The sequence below is a fragment of the Pristiophorus japonicus genome, chromosome 1 (genome assembly GCF_044704955.1).
Source record: "Pristiophorus japonicus isolate sPriJap1 chromosome 1, sPriJap1.hap1, whole genome shotgun sequence".
In the NCBI taxonomy this organism is placed as follows: domain Eukaryota; kingdom Metazoa; phylum Chordata; class Chondrichthyes; family Pristiophoridae; genus Pristiophorus; species Pristiophorus japonicus.
This window is the reverse complement of record NC_091977.1, coordinates 88,405,718-88,414,751: the sequence shown is the minus strand read 5'-3', so window position 1 is coordinate 88,414,751 and position 9,034 is coordinate 88,405,718.

The window sequence follows — 9,034 nt, the reverse complement described above, 5'->3', positions numbered from 1 at the left end:
ATTCTTCACCCTCTTAAAGCAAAATCTCCACAGCTAACCCTTCACAATGCTTTTGGGTTAAGGGGCACCTCCAACTCCCTATCCTGCACTATAGGTACCCAGCTCCACTCACAGCAATTACTTACATTTGCAAACACAAAATACCTATCTCCACTTTAACACCCTCATACCACATGTATTACTTCACCTCTCCCATGACATTTGGTGTATATTGCTTAACTGTCAGCTTTACCCTCATTCATTTATTTCTTTGTGTAAGAAATTGGCATATAATGCCCACTGAAGGCAGGCCACTGGATGGGGCTACTCCACCATGAAACTCCTCATCCTGTTTGAAGACAAGGCCAGGCAGCTTGTGGGGAGGCACTCAGGTCTTGGTGTGGGGAGATGCCATCTTGCCGGTACCAGGTTATTGACTGAATACCTGCACCGTTGCTCTGGCATCCATGTAAAGCACCACACAGCTACAACCTTCCATTCCCTTCTCTGTCTCCTTAATCCCAAGGAGGTGCTGCTCACTCATTCTTATCTTCTACTCTCAATGTGTTATATTGTTGGCCCTCAGGACAGCAGTACATGGCAGGCTTCCTGTTGTTCCCCCTTAGAACACCACATCAGTGGAAGGCAAGGCCAGGTTGTCTAAGAGCAGCTTCCAGTTATGCGGCCAGCAGCGACAGTACGTCAGGAGCCAGCTGCCAAGAGACGAGGACCACCTCAGTCCCATGACCCTTCTGTGCAACACAAGGAGCCAACCACCTTCCGCAATCTGGCTCTCAGGTAGCACCTAAACGATGCATGAGAATAGGTGCCCATAAAGGGGAACTGCCTTTTGAAACAAAATCATTCAAGAATAGGCAGTCACTAGCCCTTACAGCTCAACTGTCTTCTGAGAAAAAATAATTAAAAATCATTCCAAACTAAGTAGTCGTCAGCTCTTAAAGCTGAACTGCCTTCTGTATGTAAAAAATGGTAAAAATGCTCCAGCACGAACACAAATGGCTCAACAGACCAGGGAAAGGGCACCCAGAGTCTCGCACGCAGCCTTCGAACTTTGTGCAGGGCATCAACACAGGAAGATAGGTCCACTACCAACAGGGACCCAGAAGGCCCTCGAGAAAGAAGGATATGGGATCAAATTGTCAAGGCCATCACTGCCAGCAGTGTCACCCCCAGGACCTGGCTCGAGTGCCCAAAGAAGTTTCATGACCTCAGATGAGTGGTCAAGGCCAGTGAATGCATCTTCAAAAGCGGTCACTTACCATAAAACATCACCAGCCTCACACACTGCTCAATGCACGACCTCCCCCCCCACCACACCACATCACTCAACTACCAACAAACTCTACCAAACATGAGGCACACCTCACATTCTTAGCTTCACCTCACTCCCTTGGAAGAGACGTGACACACTAGGTTAGGCAAAGATGCACACAAGACCATCACGAAGGGAATGCACATAAGAACATAAGAAATAGGAGCAGGAGTAGGCCATTTGGTCCCTTGAGCCTGCTCCGCCATTCAATAAGATCATGATTGATCTGATCCTGGCCTCAACTCCACTTCCCCGCCTGCTCCCCATAACCCTTGACTCCCTTAAGTAGTAGATTTCTTGATGTCATATTGGATGCATATATGGATAAAGTTGGATTGGAATGTTTGCTTTGTGGTGGCTTTTATTTCAGCATTGTGGCCAAGAGGATGCTGTGATGGTCAGGTACAGAGGTTAGGTAAGGTGTGGGACTAATGTTGAAAGGGAATTGGTCACTTATATCACAGGCGGTTGATTCAATCTGGCTATCCCGACCAGAAAGTGGCTGTTTGGGTTGCATTCTTCCTTCCGCTTCCTCTTCTTCTACGTCTTCCACTTCAGCTTCCTCTTCTGCGTTCTCCTCATCTGTGTCTTCCTCTTCTGTGGTTTCCTCTTCTCTCTGCGAGCAGCTTGTCTCTTTTGCTACCTCTGTTTCATCTCCATGTGCCCCCCAGGACTATGAGCAAGTGGTGTTCTCAGAGGTAAAATACTGCAGATGCTGGAAATCTGAAATAAAACCAGAAAATGCTGGAAATACTCAGCAGGTCAGGCAGCATCTTGACCTGAAACTTTAACTCTGTTTCACTCTCTTGAGATGCTGCCTGACCTGCTGAGTATTTCCAGCATTTTCTGTCTTCTCTGAGGCCTTCCTTTAACATCAAAAGCCTTGCGAGCGACGAGCAGAATTCCCTGCACATTTTTTAAATGTATTGCACCCAGCGACTACTTCAAAAAAATATTTTTAAAAACTCTAAAAGCTGAAATTGAAACTTATCTGAAAGATGTGTGTGTCCCTTTAAGAAGCACTGACAGCGTCTCTGCAGTACTGCTGCACACACGTTCTACCGTGCGTGGTGGGCAGCAACATCCAAAATCGCAATCGTGCATCAAATCAGGGTTTGCACACCGATTGACGTCACGATTATCAAATTCGCATTTGACAGGCAAGCGCCGGCATCGGCACGCTATCGACCTCACCAAAATTTTGGCCGCCATTTCCTGCGCTGGAAGCGGGCAGAAGGGACGTGGCTGCCATTTTTTAGAGAAATATGGTGTTAATGGTTGGCACTAAGGTAGGGAATTTCCTGGCCACAGAAAATTACAGCACAGAAGGAGGCCATTCAGTTTGTCATGTCTTTGCCAGCTCTTTGAAAATGCTGTCCAATTTAGTCCAATCTTTCAATCCTCCTTGGATATGGGAGTGGTCCCAGAGGGCTAGACACATTGTTCAAAAAAGCAGAGAGGGATAAACCGGGCAATTACAGGCCAGTCAGTCTATGTCAGTGGTGGGAAAACTACTGAAACAATTGTCAAGGACAAAATTAATTCTCACTTGTAGTAGCATGGGTTAACAAAGTTACTATTGAGACAGAGACTAAAAGGACAGGAAAATAAGATTAGGTGTGATCGACAAATGGCATCCTTCTGCACTGTAATTTCTATGGCTGATATCTTTCAAATCTATCTTTCTCCAGAAACCTATCCATTTGTCTTCTGAACCTATTTATCATCATCATTATCATCGGCAGTCCCTCGAAGCGAGGATAACTTGTTTCCATGCCAAAAAGGGAAGAGTTCACAGGTGTTTCAATGAAAGACCTAATATTCCAGATCCCGAACTACATCGTGATCTGGAATATTAGGTCCTGTATTTTTTTAACGTGTGGTGCCCGTTGCACACCAGCCACCACACAGGTTTGACAGAGCTAGGTCTTGGTCCAGTGGCAAGGATTACCCAAGACTAACTGGACACCAGCTCTGCTGCACAGACCGAGCACGCACACATATCGCAGTGTGGGCTGGCTCGTGCTGCCCCTGGGCCCTTGCCTCTTCTGGGCCCTCGCCTTTTCTGGGCCCCAGATTCACGCCTCTCCTGGGCCACGGTCCCTTCCCTCTATGGACTCTTGCTGCTCCTTCACCCCTCCTGCTGTGCCTGCCCACACTGCAATCAGCGACCTGGCTTCATAGCTGTCGTCATCCTGCAGTGGTAGGCTGCCGCTCGCTGCTCCCTCCAATGTCCCCGGCCTGCTGTTGGTCTTGCAGGCAGGGACCACGCCAATTTCCAGGCTGGGCCGCCGCTCGCTGCTCCCTCCAATGTCCCCGGCCTGCTGTTGGTCTTGCAGGCAGGGACCGTGCCAATTTCCGTGCTGGGCCGCTGCTCGCTGCTCCCTCCAATGGCCCCAGCCTGCTGATGGTCTACCTATTTATACTATTTGTTTTATTGGCTTTTCCTGATAACTTATACCAAATGTCTATTATTCACTGTATTAAATCGTTCGTCCTGAATTCCCTTTGAATCATATCCATTGGTTTCTGAATGTTCTTCAAAATGTATAATTTGTCTCATTCACTTTTATCAATCCTCTTCATAATTTTAAAAATTATGTAATCTTAATATTCTCACTTTTCCTAAAACAAACTTAACTTCGTTAATGTTTTATAATTTAGATTATTGAGCCTAGATTTTCTAATCTTCATTATTTTGATGCCAGCATTATCCTATTTATTTTAAATGGATTAACAACAGCATTAAAATTAAGAGGGTGAGATTCAAGGACCAGAGGCAATGCAGAGAAGATCCACAGGCTGATCCGTAGTGTCAAAGGTCTGGATTACGAGGACTTGGGTTTTCTGTCTTTGAATGAGGCATCTGAGAGGTGATCTATAAGATTATCTTCTAGTGGTGTTTAAGACAGAAAATGGTATGGGGAAGGTAAATCTGGGAAACTACTATAAACTCTGAGGATAAGACAAGGATTCACAGGTTCAAATTAGTAAAACAAGTAATATCAGGAAGTTCTTCTTCACACACAGAGTAATCACTGCATGAAATGAACTCACAGATAGAGTAATGGAGGAGAAAACCCTGGAATTATTTACAAAATAATTGGATGCTGTAATAAGTGAGGTTTATAGGGATAGAAACTCCATTTTTGTGGTTATCGCCCAAAAATTTCTGGCATGGGTGGTAAAAAAGGGTTTTTAGATCGTCGGCTTCTTGCCCATTTTCTAAACACCGAGTCTCCAAAATGGGCGTTACCGCGAACGATATAAAATGGGTGGTAGCTTTAAAGTTTTTTGACCTTCTGCGTAAAGTTTCTGAAGGTCCTTAGCAACGGCATGGCAATGCTCGATTCCCGCGATTCTGGAGGTCAAAGGTCACCATGACATGCGCAGGAAACAGAGAGGGAGCTCAGAGGGACTGAAGGCGTGGCTGGGTGTGGTGTGGCTGCTTTGGGAGGAAGGAGACAGACTTTAGAGCTTCACAGCAAGTAGGCAAACAAAAAGGTGTTACCAGCCACATATTTGACCAAATTTGGCCTATAATGGAGAGGAGATGGCATCACAGCATGCTGTGGAGACCGACACTGAAGAGAGCAGTGAGGTGGGAGAGGAGCACATTGGAGGGTGCAAAAGAGCCAGGAGATTCTCGAACAAGGCAAATGCCTCCCTCCTGCAGGAGGTCGAGTTACGCTGGGGTGATTTGACACAGGGAGGGTGTGGGAAGCCCAGCCCAAAGGCATACCAGGAGATATGGACCGAGATAGCAGAGGTGGTCTCGTCGGCAATGAATGAAGTACGTGAGAGCAACCAATGCCGCAAACGATGGAACGACCTTGTGAGATCCGCAAGAGTATTACATTGATTTACATGTATTTATGTATTTATAGAATTTGATTTGTAACAGTCATGAGTGACTATCAGCAGATGTGAGGTCTTGCACTTTTACTGGGAATGTTTTACTCAAAGCCTGCGGTCACGGTTTACGTCTTTAGGTAAAGAATGATAATTATCATAATAATCATGATTACATCTGTTGGTTATGTGTTGTATCAGTCTCTGTGATAGTACCTAGCAATGATATCACGCAATGATCTCATGCCATGTTAGCTTGTCACCTTTTATAGAAGAAGCTATCGACAATGAGGTCCGTGCAGAGGCGAACGGGTGGGGGGCCACCAGTCCCCAGCGACATCACTGACATGGAGGAGCATGTGCTCACACTCATGGGGAAGCACCCACGGACAGACCCTGAAGTGATGCCATGTGAGTAAAGCTTACACCATTGCGTCATGTAAAGTCTATAGATGCAACACCCACTCATATCCGAGCAATCATATATGATAGATGATTTCAAAAATTGTCATAGAAATAATGCTGGCCTAATGAAAATTACTGCAATGCACAATGTGTTGATGGTCATGAAATGTGATGTCTGTGATGATTTTGATAGCGGTGGTGCTTTTGTTGTGCATATGCTGTGTGTAGTGCTGGACTCACCTTGTCACCTTAGCACCCCCTTCTCCTCTAATAACCTCATTTGTGTTTTGCAGCTCAGCTAGCAGCGCGACCCCAGGCAAGACCACAGAGGCCAGAAGGTGGGGGCGCGGGGCAGCAGTCGGCGGACGATCCTACTACATCTGGTGCTGAGGAACTCCGATTCTCGCCTGTCCATCCGCTGGGTCTGTTCTCCACGGATGAGAACACGGACTTCGAAGAACCTGCATCGCCACGATCCAGAAGCCATTCCACCCCAAGGCCATCTAGTGGTCCTCCGGTCATTCCCACCTCCACTCAGGAGGTACCGGCCCCAAGCACCTCACCACAGGGCAACCCATTTGTCCCCAGGATGGTGCTGACCCCGCGGAGGCCTCATGGACGCGACAGGTCTGTTCCACGAACGCGACATGAGAGCGGAGATATGGTACCGTTGTCCAGGAGGACTGTAGACATTGGTGACCAGCTCATTGAAGCATTGGGGGGCATATCCCGACAGCTGGCCACCATAATCGAGTACATTCCGTGCATGGCGGAGGCCCTGGATGCGATATCCAGCAACAACTGCTGCCACAGGTCTCCCAATAGTCCCCGAGTGCGGCACTCCACCCCTAGGTTCCGCACCACCACTGTGAACGGCAGGTGAGAGCAAGGACCAAGATCCTGCTTCTGCATCAGAGAATGTTGCCCCCTCGGCACCCCGTTCCCGTACCCGTGCAACTACCGCATCTTCCTTCATTCCCCCCCCAATGAGGCACCGCCTGAGGAGCTCCTCGGCCAGGCACCATGGAGCGATGAGGGGAAGAGGTAGAGGTGGAGAGATGGGGAGGGGGGGGGAAGGAAAGTGAGGTGCATGTCCGCAGGTGATGGCTGTGTTATATCTCCATCTGGGTGTATGCAATTTGTTGCAATGTATGGGGGCTGGGCACCATGCTCCTGCTTTGCCTTTGTATTCTGTGTTGCTGGACATGTTGAACATGTGATTTATGTCAATGATGGAAAAAGTGGGGTGTGGGCGGGGGTTGGGTGTTATTGGCTGTGATACTTATGATTTCAGATCAATGTTGGTATTACATTTTTGTTATTGAACATAACTTTGTTGCGCATTGTCTCAGATAGCTGGACCTTTACACACTGGTGATTCCTTACAATGAAAGGGTTAAATACAACTTGACATCAATCAACGTAAACTTTAACTGGTACCAAGTTGATGGGCACCATTGATCTCTGAGCTGCACACTCACAGCAGTGTGTCATCGTTGTCACTCACATCAGCGCTCTTTCAGGCAAATCGTTCAGATATCAGCTCCTCAGATAAGAGTTGGCTTTAACAAATGCCAGCCGCACCGCTGGCGTTCGTTCCGGTTAGTTCCACTTTTTGTGGCCATTTTTTTGGGTGAGTGATATTGTGGGCGATATATGTGTGAGGTGGTGAAATTGATGGTGGGCGATCTCCATAGCCGCTAGTTTAGGTAAATATGCTCTTTACGACAAAAAACAGTGGGTGGGCGTTAATATTGAATCTTGGCATTAATTCCGTGCGGAAAGTAACACTGACCGATATTATGGCCGTTGATTTTGCCCATTTTACTGATTCCGCCTCCAAAAAAAGGGCGGGCGGTAATATTTTTTCCCGGCGTTACCGCCCATTAGGAAAGTAACGCTCGGCAATAAGTTTTTCTAAAAATGCCAGTAAATTTCCATTTTGTGCCAAAATGGGCGATATATGGCCGTTATAGAAACATAGAAAATAGGTGCAGGAGTAGGCCATTCGGCCCTTCGAACCTGCACCACCATTCAATAAGATCATGGCTGATCATTCACCTCAGTACCCCTTTTCTGCTTTCTCTCCATACCCCTTGATTCCTTTAGCCGTAAGGGCCATATCTAACTCCCTCTTGAATATATCCAATGAACTGGCATCAACAACTCTCTGCGGTAGGAAATTCCACAGGTTAACAACTCTCTGAGTGAAGAAGTTTCTCCTCATCTCAGTCCTAAATGGCTTACCCCTTATCCTTAGACTATGTCCCCTGATTCTGGACTTCCCCAACATCAGGAACATTCTTCCTGCATCTAACCTGTCCAGTCCCATCAGAATTTTATATGTTTCTATGAGATCCCCTCTCATCCTTCTAAACTCCAGTGAATACAGGCCCAGTCGATCCAGTCTCTCCTCATATGTCAGTTCTGCCATCCCGGGAATCAGTCTGGTGAACCTTCGCTGCACTCCTTCAATAGCAAGAATGTCCTTCCTCAGATTAGGAGACCAAAACTGAACACAATATTCCAGGTGAGGCCTCATTAAGACCCTGTACAACTGCAGTAAGACCTCCCTGCTCCTTATATGTCATTTCAGCGGTATAATGGGCATTAAGTGGGTGTTAAGCATGCAAAAAAAGTGGAGATTCTAGCCCCTAGTGTTTTCTGGATGAATGCACTAAAAATAAGTCAAATAACATTTTGAATACATGATTTTCTTAGATCTTGTAAACGCTGATCTTGGTTTTTGATCCCATTATCTTTGATCCTCTAAATTGTGCCCTCTCAGGGGCAATAGTATACATCTTATGGTATGGTCATTAACAATGTGCTCAGTTCTCTAGATGTGGTTCTACAAATACATCATAAAGTATCATTAACCAAGAGCACTTTAGCAGCCACAAATAGCAATAATACATGCACGACCATCACTGTTAAAAACTAGCACAGTTAAGACCTGGTCTGAATGATACGCATAATATTAACAGACTATATAATTTTACTATTTGTAATAAGCTCTGTAAGGTTAATTGCATCCTCACTCCAGTAATTAGCTCAAATGGTGTTATTAGTTAATCTGTGTTAAATATATTTCACTGTAACAAACCCATATATGAATATGGAAACTGATATTAATACCATCCAAAATAGCTTTAACATCTCTGCTGGAATTTTCAGAATGGCAGTAAGTCAGCAAGTCAGCATAAATACTACAGATGATCTGAATTTAGCCCTTAATATTTTACGGGCTAATTTAGTTGTTGGTATTAGTCACAGCTAGAACAAATGGTATGATAATTTTGCCTCACATACCAAAACATATATAAATACACAGGAGCCTGGAAATTTCTGGCACGCTACTGCACCACTGGATGTGTGGCAAGGCAGGACAGTCTGCCCTAGCACTGAACCTGTCCCAAATTGCAGGGATAAGGTCATTAGAATAAAGAGGCTTGCACGCAAGAA